A 15,612-nucleotide genomic window follows, 5' to 3' on the forward strand; every position below is an offset into this window, starting at 1 on the left:
ATTGCTTCAAGGGTTTACCCTCCATTTTTTATGAGCACCTATGTTATGGACGCTATTTGTTTTGTTTCCAAATTTCCAGTGATGGGATGGAAGTGGACGGTTTAGAATCCACTTGCCATTCAAATTTATCACAAAGCCATGTGGGAATCAAATTTTGTGTCCCATTTCTTCAAAATTTGTCACGGAGTTATACTCCCGATCCATAAAAATATCTACAACAGAGATGCCCCAAGGTTTTCCCAAGAAGCTGAGGTGGATATCCTCCCCGTGGCAAGATGGTTTGGGGAAGAATTGTTCACGTATATCAGAGTGTTTGGCAGCATTGCTGCACCATATGTGCTACCTTTTTATGTCTCAGACAAATTGATGGCTAGGGAGATAGCCTATCAGACCTGCGGCATGGGGGGAATGAGCAAAGTACTGAAAGATTCCAAGAAGGCCATTTGGCCCCAATTTCCTGTAATATGCAGAGCATTTGCATTGCATGACTTAGGTCATGCTTTTAAAGAAGTTAATAATGTATTATCTTTACAACTACCCAAGTTCTCGGGAAGGAAATATGATCCCTTGGGTGTTGTAAGTGATTTTACTACAATGGTTAAAATAAAAGTATTTTCCTATGAAGAAGATCCCTTTGATGATGTTTTTTGCAGAAAAACACCTTCAAAGAGGTTCAACATACAACACAAATTCTTTTTGACCAAGAAAGTCTCCAAAATTTTGACAATTACAGAAAACAGAGGTTATCTAAGGTCCCATTGGACCAATTACTCATCGAACCAATAAGGGAGCCTACTCCCAGTGTTAGCATAAGTGAGGATTCAAAAGAGAAGTCCAAAACAAGTTCTGAAAAAGAATCAGCTGAAAAGTCTGGCGATCAATCCAAGAATGAACATAGTAAAAGCGAGGAGTCAATAAAAGACATAGCTCAGTCTACAACAAAGTCTGATCAACAGACTTTGTCTACAAAGCAAGCTGAAGTTTCCACTCCTCTTACAAAGAAAACAAAGCCACTCGTAATTGATCTAGAAGGGGAATGGGAAAAATTTAGTAAGATGCTTAACACAGCGCAGAGCCACCAACAAATCATAAAGAGGCGACCACGGGAATGGTAATAGAAAGGGCTGTCAATACTCATGAAACGGAACATATTCCTATTACTCCCTCATCTAAGATTGTACTAAGAATAGAGGAAATTCCTCTAGACGTATTCTATAGCTTTCAACATAAAGCTGTCGTCAGAAGGCAAAGAAAGAAAAGAAAGCTAGATTCTGTGCTCGCTCTCGAAGATGAACCTTTGGATGTTCTTTGGAAAGACCCCTCTACAGACCCATCGGCAAATATCACTAGGCTCTCACAGGTTGCAGGTGCATACGCTTTAGCAACTATTGATAAGGCAACAGAGGCTCAATTGCTACTCAAAGAAAAAGAAGATAGGATTTTGTTTTTGGAACAACAGTTACAACAAGTACACATCAATCAACAAGCGGAAACACAGTTGGCAAAACTTCAACAAGACTTCCAGTAAATGCAATTGGCACATCAAAGCAGTTTGGCTAGTAAATAAGAACAATTATAAGGTGTAAAAGAACTGCATAAAGTTGATCCCAAAATTGGGGAGTTTGTCACAGAGGCACTTGGTCTCAATTACCAGCTCTTGTAACAGAAAGAACTACTATGCCAGAAGATTTCGCAATGGAATTCCCATTACAAAATGAATGATAATATTACAAATCAAGTCGTAGAATTATGACTTGAATATGATTCAATTTTTAAGAAAGTGTCAGACTTTTTGAATTGGCAGAGATCCGAAGAAGGGAAAAGAGCAGACATGCCCAGAATTGATGAATTGCACAAAGAAATTTTATTCGTGAAATGGAATTCTCAGCTAAAGGAAGCAGAACAGGCAATGGAAGATGTAGCGGCAGCAGTGAATAATGTCATTGAATGCGTAAATGAAAATCTACACAAGGCAAATTTGGTGGCAAAAACTACCCCTGGCTTTCTTCCAAAAGCACAACCGCTGCAAGCAGTGTGGAAACAAGCAGCAGAGGAAAGGGCAAAGGCGATTAAAAAGGTAAAAAGATTGAACTGGGAAGCATACTGGCAGTACCTGGTGAAACCACATAGCCAATGGATGACCCTGAAGTGCCTGATGACTTCTGCCGAGAAGATAGTGCCAACTCTTACCAATGCCGTATTTGCAGGACAGCTGAAAGCTGAAGTCGGCCAACTAACACTCTTAAAACCGATGCTGGATATTTGCGATCTAAAGAATCATATGCAGGATTAGTCATAGATATAGTTTATTTTTGCTTAAAATGAGGCAGGTCATTTAAACCTTTTCATCTATTTTTGTAATATTTATTTTTAGATTTCATAGAGTAGTATTTAAACCCCTATCATGCATTTAAAGAGGGATCCAGAGTTTTATCAAAAAAATTCTTTAGAACGTGCATCTTGCCCCCCACTGAGGAGGTTTTGATAAAATTAATGGAACGAGATTTATTTTCTATACGAGTTTAATATCTGCTACTGAAATTGCACTTTTGTACTCTTAGTGGATGTTAAGTGATTTGAAAATAGATCTATATTGCGGCAGCTCATGAGTAGGACATATTACAAATGGTACTTTTACCTCCTAATGCTTTTTACTTATGTGTCAAGTGATAAATCATTTTCAGTGATTTATATATGAAAGTTTGAATGTTTAGTTATCATTATTGCACTTTTGTACGGTGATGACTTACTTTTTACGTTGAATATGTGAATGAACCTTATGCGATATATTTCTCATATTGTTTCGCCTAACTTTTTATACGAAACAATCATTTTTAAATGAATTCTATTCTCATTGTGATTGAATGATCTTCATTATCAATCGATTTTAGAAATTATTTTAGATCGCATAAGTAAACGTTACTCTCGGGATAGTTTTAAAATTAGATGTTTTCTTTGAGTATGATAGATTGCATATGATAATTAGAAGATAGATTAGATTTAGAACAAGTATTCACCCCATAAAACCCCAAAAAGAAAAACATCATCCCATTAGCACACACATCAGATTGGGAAACTGGTCCATCATCCCCAGTGGGAGCCACTATTCCAAACAGAAAATGAGCTACATTAAGGTCCAGACCGGGTGGTTATCCCCCTTGTTGGAGTCCCAATTTTTCGAGCCTTCAACATATTTAGTGCGAGAAGGAGGGTCTGACTGTGAATGGAAAGTAAATCTACATCTTCAAGCCATTCTAAAAGTAAAACTCCCTCACCGTCACCCTCAAATTCTTGTTCGCATTCCAAATCTTCCATCTTTGAATCAGAAGTTGAAAACAAAAATACAGAGCACATTACTGAAATTCCAAACAAGCCAGATCATTCTTCTTCAGATCCCCGGAGTTACTTTAATTCATGAGTTACAGGGAATTTCTATATCTCAAGAAGAATCTAAGTTATCCCAAGGTAATGTCACTTCTCATCTGACCCCATCTCAACAACTGACTAGAGCATAAAGCGAAAAGCTACGAATCCCACTAGTTGAGTTTCTTTTACCGAGTCGTAAGAAATCTAGGAAAACACCAGTAGAATCTCAGAGTGAGGTTCTATCATCATTTTCATCTACCATCCCATCTCTATCATCACAAGGTCATTCATCCATCCCTCAACTCCAGATTGTGGTTCACACAGGTACAGGAGCTACATCCTCCTCTACCCAATCACCTTCAACTACTACTACACCTCCTCTTACTCATACTCCAACGATGGTAGGAAATCCACCATTAAGGCCATGGGCCAATCCAGGAGCTGTAAGAATGTCTGTACCTTTATCGCAATTACCAGCTCATTCTGAGATATGGTTGCCCAAGTTCAATCCTGACAATGGTCAACTGGCTGAGGAACACATAAATAATTTCATGCTATCAATTAATTTGAATGGAGTAACAGAAGAGGATGCAATTGTACGATTATTCCCCTTTACTTTACAAGGAGCAACAGGATCCTGGTATTTTTTTTACCAGCAGGCTCCATTAATAACTGGGATACATTTCAAGATCAGTTTTTAACAAAATTTGGGGATGATAGGTCAACAACAACTTCAATAAATGACCTCTCCAATTTAAAAGCCAAACCAAAGGAACCAATTAAATATTTCAACTCTCGCTTCAATAAATTGTTGAACAAAATACCAACAACGTCTAAGCCTAGTGATGAAGTCCAAAATGAGTGGTATACTTCTGCTTTACCATCAAATTTAGCTATCTTTGTAGATAGAGCTGGTAAGCCAACGCTAGCAGAAAACATGAAAGAGATAATAGCTGTAGAGAAATGTATCCTAGCCGTAGAAAAGAAAAAGTGCTGTAGATGAAAGAAAGTTTAAAAAGGTGTCTTTTAGAGATGATCCTAAGAAAAAACAACCAAAGGACCCATTCGACCTGGAAGGGTTACAGAAAGTCTTGAAGACCATGTCAAATGAAGAAACCTATTCCAAGAAACCTTTTAAACCCTTTAGAAGAAATCCTTCAACTGATCCTAAACCTCCAAATGCTATAACAAACGCAGAATCAGAAGGGGAAGAGGAAGAAGTTTCGAACGAGGAACAACCCGATGATGATGAAGTCATAGAACTACACGGAATGTGGGAATTTATTTTTCTAGATGAAGAAGATCAAGATGCATTACCTGTTGCTACTAGAAGTAGAAATCAACTTGATCCTCCACAATCCAGTGCTAAACAGAAAAACTCAAGTCCGACTCCCAAGGATAAAATCGTAGGTAAGAAATCCTCACCAAAGTCTACTCAGACAAACCCAGTCCAATCTGATTCCACACCTTCATCCAAAATGCTTATCATTTCAGATGAAAAGGAATATAACATTATTGAAGATATGAAGAAAACCAGGGCAAACATCACTTTTCACGAGCTCAGCAAATTAAAACATCAACAAAAATTACTCTTGAAAGAGCTGAACGCAGTACCTATTACGCCTCTATTTGCTGCTGTAATTTCACAAGCTGCTCATGGAATGGGGAGACCTCCGACTGGCATTTCAAATAAAGTCGATCCGACTGATATTGCTTTGATTGGGGGAAGGTCAAAATCCCATACCCCGTCATTTCTCCTCACCTTTGAATTTTTCAATAAAAATTTGCATAACTATCTAGTGGATTTCGATGCCTCATCTAACATTTTACCTAAAACAGTTTGCGCAAAGTTAAATGTCCAACCTCAGAAATCTGCAGTACGAATAGTGCAGCTGGATCGGTCTCAAGTAGAGGTCATCGATGAACTTAATCACGTGACCATAAGGCTTTCATCAAACCCAATGGTATGCCAAATTATTTATATACTTGTCGCAGACATCCCTGAATTTTATGGACTAATCCTTAGCAGGGATTGGTCAGAAAAGCTTCACGGTTACTTTGTGACCGACTGGTCTCATATGTGGCTCCCCTACAATGGAAAACCTAATCAGATCAAGGTTGAATGAGAAAGACATCAAAAGTATATAGTTACAGAGTTAGAAGGAGAAAACGAGCATGTAGTGTACAACAACAACATAATCAGACACTATTCTGTTGATTAATTCTTAGGGAATTTCAACGCTCATATTTCACATTTTTTGGAAAATTCCGTTTTATCTCATGTAGAAAATTTCTCTCAAATGGATAGTTCTAGATGCATCAATTTTGTAGATAAAACTGTAAATAAAACATTGTTTTGGAAATTATTTTTTGATGGTTTTAAATCTAATGATGGAGCAGGAGCAGGTTGTATATTAGTCAGTCCAGAAGGAGGAAAAACCATGTTAACCTGTAGACTCGAGTTCGATTGCACAAACAATACTGCTGAATATGAAACATTAGTTCAGGGGTTATATAAAGCAATCGGGCTTAATATAAAAAACCTACATGTATTTGGAGACTCTAAGATTGTTATTAAACAGGTAAGAAATACTATACCTTGTCTGTCGGGACACTTGAAACACTATCAAACTTTAGTACAAGACCTGACCTCACACTTTACGGCATTCAATATTTCATCCATTCCGAGACTCCAAAACGCTAGTGCTGATCTCCTTGCTAATGTAGCTTCCAAGCTTATTCCATCAGAAGACTATAGCCTAGACAGATTCTCAATTGAATTAATATTTAGACCCTCTATTCCTAATAACATTAACAACTGGAGAGTTTTCAACAATGACCTTGATATTTTGAGTTTTCTGACTTCAAAAGGCTCCTACAATAATCAGATAATTGATGAAGACCAACATGACAAACAACTGGAACAAGAAAACAACAATAACATTATACCAAAATCCGTAGTCAAGTTAGAGGACCTATATGACTTAAAGGATGGATTTAAACGATCCCTCAATTCAAAACTTCATAGTTCAACTCTGAGATATGAATTAGTGAATCTGGGGACAGAGATAAAACCACAAAACATCAACTTGGGTCTTGGCCTGACATCTGAGGAAAAATCCGCTTTCATTTGACTGTTGAAACAATACAAGAGTGTCTTTGCCTAGAATTACGATGATCTCAAAACCTATGACACTTCGATTATACATCATACAATTCCAATGATCTCTGATGAAAAGCCTGTTCAACAGAAATTGAGGAAAATCCATCCTAATTTGGAAAGCCAGATTAAGTCTAAGTTGAAAAAATTACTAAAAGCCAAGATTATTTTTCCTGTTAGGCATTCCAGATGGGTCTCCAATCTGGTCCCAGTCAGAAAGAAAAATGGTGATATCTAGATTTTTATGGACTTTAGAAATCTCAATAAAGCTTGCTAAAAGGATAATTTTCCACTGCCCCCTATGGAACAGATATTACAATCGGTCGCAGGGTCTGAATTAATGTCCTTTTTAGATGGCTTTTCAGGGTATAATCAAATCTTGGTCTACCTAGATGATCAATCGAAAACTACATTTAGAACGAAATGGGGCACTTACACGTATCAAAAGATGCCATTTGGACTGATCAATCCCAGTGCCACATTTCAAAGGGCCATGGGTATTGTGTTTAAAGGATTAGTGAACAAGTCAGTGGTGATTTACTTAGACGACATAACAGTATATTCTAAAAAACGCAGTAATCATCTCAAAGACTTACAACATACCTTCCAATGTTGTCAAAAATATGGAATCTCGCTTAATCCAAAAAAATATTTTTTCGTGTTAACTGAAGGAAAACTTCTTGGATGCATAGTGTCTAAATTCGGAATCCATATTGACCCAGATATGATTAAGGAAATTTCTGAGATATCTTTATCCCATAACAAAAAAACAATGCAGTCTTTCCTTGGTCAGATCAATTTTGTTAAAAGATTTGTCACTGATTTCTCAAGAATCCTGTCACCTCTCCAAGCCATTATAAAGAAAAACTCCCTTCAAATGGGGTCATGCAGAACTTGAAGCGTTTGGCTTGATAAAACAAGCAATTATAAATGCCCCATCTCTAGCAACTCCAAACTTTTCCGATCCTTTCACTATGTATACATTTGCCTTTGAGAAATCGTATGCTTCCATACTCACACAAGTGAATCGAGATAAAGCCGAAGCCCCAATTTCCTTCTTTAGTTCAAACTTACAAGGAGCAGAATTAAATTACTCTGATGTTGAAAAACAGGCTTATGTTGTTTTCAAAGTAATTAAACACTTCAGACCCTTCCTTTTCAAGACTCACACCAAAATAATAGTACCGTTTCGAGTGGTAAGAAATCTTTTGGTACAAAAAGACGTGGGAAAAAAGAGGGAAAATTGGGTCACAGCCCTGCAAGAATATGACGTTGAAATTAAACCAACAAATATTGTAAAAAGTTAAGGTTTTTGCAGGATGTTGGCTGGAGCACATATCAGAAATGTAGTCTCCAGACAGTGAAATACAAGTGTATGAGGTAAGCCTAAACGATTCTGAATCAAGGTATGCTGATATCATGTTCTACTTGAAAAAGGGATATGCTCCTCCACATTTGAATCACACAAAGAAAAGAGCCCTAAGGCTAAACGCTAAACAATATCAAATTGTCAATGATATACTCTTTAGGATGAATTATGACTCTATTCTCCTTAGATGCCTTGAGAAATCTGAAGCAGAAAAAGTATTGTAGGAACTTCATGATGGATCAGCAGGCGGACATTACGCAAGAGATGTAACAACACATAAAATCCTGCATGCAGGCTACTACTGGCCAACTTTATTTAAAGATGCACATAGCTATGTAAGAAGATGTCAGATTTGTCAATTGCTGCTGGAAGGCAGAAGAAACCATCGTTGCCATTACAGTCGGTCAACATTGATTAACCATTCGAACAATGGGGATTAGATATAATAGGTGAGATAGTTCCTCATTCTTCTAAACATTATAAATACATACTTATAGCTAACGACTACTTTACCAAATGGGTAGAAGCAGTGCCACTCAAGACAACCAACTCTAAGAATATCATCAAATTTATAGATCAATTCATAATCATCAGGTTTGGCTTACCTTTTGCTTTAATGTTTGATAATGCATCATATTTCTCAGGTAATGATATGACAGATTTTTCTCTCAAAAGAGGTTTTCAATTCAAATATTCTACTAATTATTATCCACAAGGGAATGGGTTGGCCAAATTAACAAACAAAAACCTTATTAGAATCATTAAACAGACTATTGATAAAAATCATAGAAACTGGCATAAGTCTTTAATGTATGATCTCTGGGAAGATCGAATAATTCAGAAAACCTCCATTGGCACTTCTCTTTTTAATTTAGTTTATGGGAAAGAAATGGTTTTACCAAAAAATCTAGCTATTCCTTCTTTAGCTTTAGTTCAATTCATTGAAGAGACCCCTTTCTCATCCATGCAATTAAGACAATTGCAGATCCTTAAACTTGAAGAGGAACGAGAAAAGGCCAAAATTACCCACGCGCATCATCAACAATTAGTGAAAGTCAAACTCGATGTCTAGAAAAGATTTTCAACTTGGAGACTTAGTATTAAAATGGATAAAGTCCATGAGGAGAAAGGTAAGCATACTAAATACCAACGGATGTGGCTTGGACCATTCCAGATTGTCGAACTCATTGGTCCATCAATTTTCATGTTACAAGATTTAGTAGGGAAAAGAGAGTCTTTACCTGTTAATGGACAGATCCTAAAGAAATATTTTCCATAGAAGATGACCTCTTCTACTTTTCTGTAAATAATAGTTCAATTTAATTTTCTTTTGATAATCAAACAAGTTGAGAATGTTTACCTTTTGTTTCCACGAAAAGAATAGTGTCTCATGTCAATTTCGCTTTTCGCTTATATAAGTGGGAGTGGTTATGAAAATTAATCTCCATTTTTGAAACATAGGGTCAAGTGCTATTATTTTGAAAATTTTACCTGTTTTTTGTTTCAAATATACAAGTTTTGGTTAGAATCAACCTTAGGAAGAAGTTTTCCTTACATCAGTCACGAAAGGTATCAATAACTAAACAAAGATTCTCTGTGGAAAAGCTATTTTTAAACTCTACAATTGTCGTCTAGGAGAATTCTTAAGGAACCAATGACTTCCCCTCCACTAGAGGAAATTACGAGATTCAAATAGTAATCCAACTATACACTTTAAAATTAAAGAATAATAGGTCTCATCAAGAGCCGACTTATGATCATAAAGATTATAACTAACTGACATTGCCATACTGCATATCAAAACAGGGTAATGGCTCAATATTGTTTCAATCAAAAGACAAGGGGTCTCATCACGAGCCAGCTTGTTTAGTTAAGTTATAAATCAAGTGAATGGTACTGTAAATTTTGGCCACCAAACCAAGACATTGTTCTTTAAGAATTAAAAGAGAAATAATAAAAGAAAAAGCAATAAGTGTATATGAGGATTTATCTTTGAAAATTGCATTCTTCTTAAGTGGGACACTGGATCATTGCTGGGTAACAAGTAACCATGTCGAGGCTATGAATGCCTGCTGGCAGTAGAGGCTCTACCTACGACAAATGAGTACACCTAAACTGATATAAAGAGATGTCTTTGTTTTTATCTTTACAACCAAGCAATGAATGATGTGAATAAAATAACAAAATCTGGGGAGAAGATAATTAGAATAAAGATAACTAGAACAAGATGTTGTTGTTAATAAATAACACTATTTAACTTATATTTCATACGATGAAGTTTCATTTTCAAAACCATTTCTATTTTGGAAGTTTTAGAAAATTAAAAAACCCTGAGAGATAACTGGTTCTTTCAAGTGAATCACCAATTGTTGTGCTTGTCAACAACCTCCCCATTTATTAGTATTAGTAATAACATTAATAAATGGGGACCCTTCCAAAAAATCAAATCTTAGCATTTAATCATGCCTTTCTTATTTTTAGAATAAAATAAAAATGTCATATTAGAACTTGCTAAAACATGAAAATTTACCTTTTCACCCCTGTGAGCATCACCCGATGCAATGAGTGCTAAGTGAACTATTCAAAAATCATGAAAAATTAGTCACTTTACGACTACCTCTCATGGAAATGGTCATCCGTTTGAATGACTTACTTAACGCAGTTGAATCCCAAAAATGATATCTAATATAATGCACTGCGTAAATCCCCCATACTTAAATTCAAAAAGAGTCAAGGGATCTCTACTTGAATGGTTCATGAGGCACAATACTTGCTAAGGTTTTGCAAATGGGGTAGCAAGCTAAGTGGGCTTGATTGTGGGGGAAAACTCCACAGTTAAGCGCGCTTGAGCCAGAGGAGTTCTGGGATGGGTGACCTCCTGGGAAGTCCTGGTTACCGGGTGCAAGCCCCGGAAGTGATGATTGATGCTATGTGATTCGTTCTACACATTTCACTAGTTTCAATCCCACTTCTTCACCCTTGTGAGCATCACCCGATGCAATGAGTGCTAAGTGAACTATTCAAAAATCATGAGAAATTAGTCACTTTACGACTACCTCTCATGGAAATGGTCATACGTTTGAATGACTTACTTAACGCAGTTGAATCCCAAAAATGATATCTAATATAATGCACTGCGTAAATCCCCCATACTTAAACTTTGAAAAACTCGCTTTAGAAAAGATTATTCTCACATCGCAAAAGGTTACGGCGGACATCCCTTATAAAAGTTACCACTTGAAAATGCGATCCACGAGAGTGCGAGATCATGAATCCTATAACCTTATCGCATCGCAAATTTCAATGTCGCGGTGCTACTTAATGAAATATAAGCAAATATCGTGAGATGCGATAGCTCTCACGATAGCATCTCGCAAATCGCATATCGCAACAACTCATGTGGTGGTGTTTTTTAACGAAAACAGATTTGCGATATAGCGATCTGCGATATTGCGAAGCAAATTGCAAAATCACTTTTATCGCAATTTGAAGGGCACAGGGTTCTAGGAGAGTACTTTCTGACGTTCGATACAAAGTGATGAACATTAAAGTTTAGCATAACAACTCATTAGCGGTCATTTATTAAAAGAACGATTCTGATCAGTGTAAAGGACCATTTGATGCAAGTTGATATCTTTTGATATGATTTAGAATTAAAGACCCTCCGTCACCTTATTTTCGTCCTTCTATCAATTATTCCTATATTCACTATCATCTTTATCATATTTTTGCTTTGTACTTGCAACTTTCAGGAATAACACACAAAATGTAATACATGAAGAAATTGTGAAGAAAGGCAAGGCTCCCATGTTTGAGAAATCAGAAATGACTCCATTATTCACAGACACTACCTGTAGTTGGGATGCAAGGACATTTACGTGGGAAACTATCTATCAGTTGTTGGAGGAGGAACAACTGAGAATTACGGAAGTAACAGTTACAACGGATGGACACGGCTTTTCTGATGCATCCCTAACTGAACTTGCATGCTCGTTTCTACACCGTATTGCTCCAAGGCCGAAGATACTCCCCTACACTGACATGGTGAAATGGATTATAGATGACACAGACATATCCGACAGAGAGTTCAAGAATCCAAGCCATGAGGTCATGGGATCATTTACTCCAGACAATCTGAGGCTTATGTACCACTTACTAGAACGCCAGAGCATCTACAACAAGCAATTTGTCGAGAAATTCGCCAAGGAGAACGAAGACTTGGCGGACTGCACAAAGAATTGGTCTGCCAATGAGGAAAGATTGAAGAGAGATAAAAACGATATGTACGCCACAGGTTCTCTTTGTTCCCCTTACTGTTTTGCTGCCACAATGTTATGTGGACTATTTGGTAAACTAGACATCAACAAATTTTCATGAGAATGGTTACCCCTAGTGGATGCAGCTGTAAATGCCACAATAATGAATTGGGTCCAAATCCTGTCAGATAATTTAGCCACTGCAATTTTAGAATACAAAAGAAAGAGAAGTATTGCTTCAAGGGTTTACCCTCCATTTTTTATGAGCGCCTATGTTATGGATGCTATTTGTTTTGTTTCCAAATTTTCGGTCATGGGATGGAAGTAGACGGTTCAAAATCCACTTCCCATTCAAATTTATCACAAAACCATGTGGGAATCAAATTTTGTGCCCCATTTCTTCAAAATCTGTCACGAAGTTACACTCCCAATCCATAAAATATCTACAACAGAGATGCCCCAAGGTTTTCCCAAGAAGCTGAGGTGGATATCCTCCCCGTGGCAAGATGTTTTGGGGAAGAATTGTTCACGTATATTAGAGTGTTTGGCAGCATTGCTGCATCCCATGTGCTACCTTTTTACGTCCCAGACAAATTGATGGCTAGGGAGATAACCTATCAGACTTGCGGGGTGGGGGGAATAAGCAAAGTACTAAAAGCTTCCAAGAAGGCCATTTAGCCCCAATTTCCTGTAATATGCAGAGCATTTGCTTTGCATGACTTAGGTCATGCTTTCAAAGAAGTTAATAATGTATTATCTTTACAACTAACCAAGTTCTCGGGAAGGAAATATGATCCCTTTGGTGTTGTAAGTGATTTTACTACAATGGTTAAAATAAAATTATTTTCCCATGAAGAAGATCCCATTGATGATTTTTTTTTGCAGAAAAACACTTTCAAAGAGGTTTAGCATACAACACGAATTCTTTTTGACCAAGAAAGTCTCCAAAATTTTGATAATTACAGAAAACAGAGGTTATCTAAGGTCCCATTGGATCAATTACTCATCGAACCAATAAGGGAGCCTACTCTCAGTGTTAGCATAAGTGAGGATTCAAAGGAGAAGCCCAAAACAAGTTTTGAAAAGAATCAGCTGAAAAGTTTGGTGATCAATCCAAGAATGAACACAGTAAAAGCGAAGAGTCAATAAAAGACACAACTCAGTCTACAACAAAGTCTAATCAACAGACTTTGTCTACAAAGCAAGCTGAAGTTTCCACTCCTCTTACAAAGCAAACAAAGCCACTCGTAATTGATTTATAAGGGGAATGGGAAAATTTTAATAATATACTTAACACAGAAGAACAGAGCGCAGAGCCACCAACAAATCCAAAAGAGGCGACCACGGGAATGGTAAAAGAAAGGGATGTCAATACTCAGCAAACATAACATATTCCTATTACTCCCTCTTCTGAGGTTGTACTAAGAATAGAGGAAATCCCTCCTCTAGACGTATTCTATATCCCTCAACATAAAGCTATCGTTAGAAGGAAAAGAAAGAAAAGAAAGCTGGATTCTGTGCTCTCTCCTGAGGATGAACCTCTGGATGTTCTTTGGAAAGACCCCTCTACAGACCCATTGGCAAATCTCACTAAGCTCTCATAGGTCGCAGGTGCATACGCTTCGGCAACTATTGATAAGGCAACATAGGTTCAATTGCTACTTAAAGAAAAAGAAGATAGGATTTTGTTTTTGGAACAACAGTTACAGCAAGTCAGCATCAATCAACAAGCGGAAACACAGTTGGAAAAACTTCAGCAAGACTTCCAACAAATGCAATTGGCACATCAAAGCAGTTTGGCTAGTAAAGAAGAACAATTACAAGGTATAAAAGAACTGCATAAATATGATCCCAAAATTGGGGAGTTTGTCATAGAGGCACTTGGTCTCAATTCTCAGCTCTTGCAACAAAAATAACTACTATGTCAGAATATTTCGCAATGGAATTCCCATTGCGAAATGAGCGATAATATTACAAATCAAGTCGTATAATTACGACTTGAATATGATTCAATTTTTAAGAAAGTCTCAGACTTCTTGAACTGACAGATATTCGAATAAGGGAAAAGAGCAGACACGCTCTAAATTGATGAATCACATAAAGAAATTTTATTCGCGAAATGGGATTCTCGGCTAAAGGAAGCAAAACAAGCAATGAAAGATGCAGCGACATCAACGAACAATGTCATTGAATGCGTAAATGAAAATCTACACAAGGCAAATTTGGTGGCAGAAACTACCCTTGGCTTTCTTCCAAAAGCGCAACAGCTACAAGCAGTGTGGAAACAAGCAGCAGAGGAAAGGGCAAAGGCGATTAAATAGGTAAAAGGATTGAACTGGGAAGCATACTGGCAATACCTGGTGAAACCACATAGCCAATGGATGACTTTGAAGTGCCTGATGACTTCTTGCGAGAAGATAGTGCCAGCTCTTACCTATGCTGTATTTGTAGGACAGTTGAAAGGAGAAGTCGGCCAATCGACACTTTTAATTAAACCAATGCTAGATATTTGCGATCTAAAGAATCAGATGCAAGACTAGTCATAGATATAGTTTATTTTCGTTTTAGTTTATCTTTGCTTAAAATGAGGCAGGTTGTTTAAACCTCCTCATCTATTTTTGTAATATTTATTTTTAGATTTGATAGAGTAGTATTTAAACCCCTCTCATACATTTAGAGAGGGGTCCAGAGTTTTATAAAAAACATTCTTCAGAACGTGCATCTTGCCCCCCACTGAGGAGGTTTTGATAAAATTAATAGAACGAGATTTATTTTCTATATGAGTTTAATATCTGCTACTGAAATTGCACTTTTGTACTCTTAGTGGATGTTAAGTGATTTGAAGATAGATTTATATTGCTGCAACTTATGAATAGGATGTATTACAAATGGTAATTTTATCTCCTAATGCTTTTTACTTATGTGTCAAGCGATAAATCATTTTCAGTTATTTATATATGAAAGTTTGAACGTTTAGTTATCATTATTGCACTTTTGTACGGTGATGACTTACTTTTTATGCTGAATATGTGAATGACTCTTATGCGATATATTTCTCATATTGTTTTGCCTAAATTTTTATACGAAACAATCATTTTTTAATGAATTCTATTCTTATTGTGATTGAATAATCTTCATTATCAATCACTTTTAGAAATTATTTTAGATTGCATAAGTAAACATTATTCCTGGGATAGTTTTAAAATTAGATGTTTTCTTTTATTATGATAGATTGCATATGATAGTTAAAAGAGATTAGATTTAGAACAAGTATTCACCCCATAAAACCCAAAAAAGAAAAAGATCATCCCGTTAGCACACACATCATAAATAGATTGGGAAACTGGTACCATCATCCCCAGTTGGAGCCACTATTCCAAATGGAAAAGGAGCTGCGTTAAGGTCCGGACTGGGTGGTTATCCCCCTTGTTGGAATCCCGATTTTTCAAGTCTTCAACAGG

Source organism: Pinus tabuliformis, chromosome 1_2, assembly GCF_031772625.1.
Source record: "Pinus tabuliformis cultivar Carrire ecotype Pingquan chromosome 1_2, CPIR1, whole genome shotgun sequence".
NCBI classification, from domain to species: Eukaryota; Viridiplantae; Streptophyta; class Pinopsida; order Pinales; family Pinaceae; genus Pinus; species Pinus tabuliformis.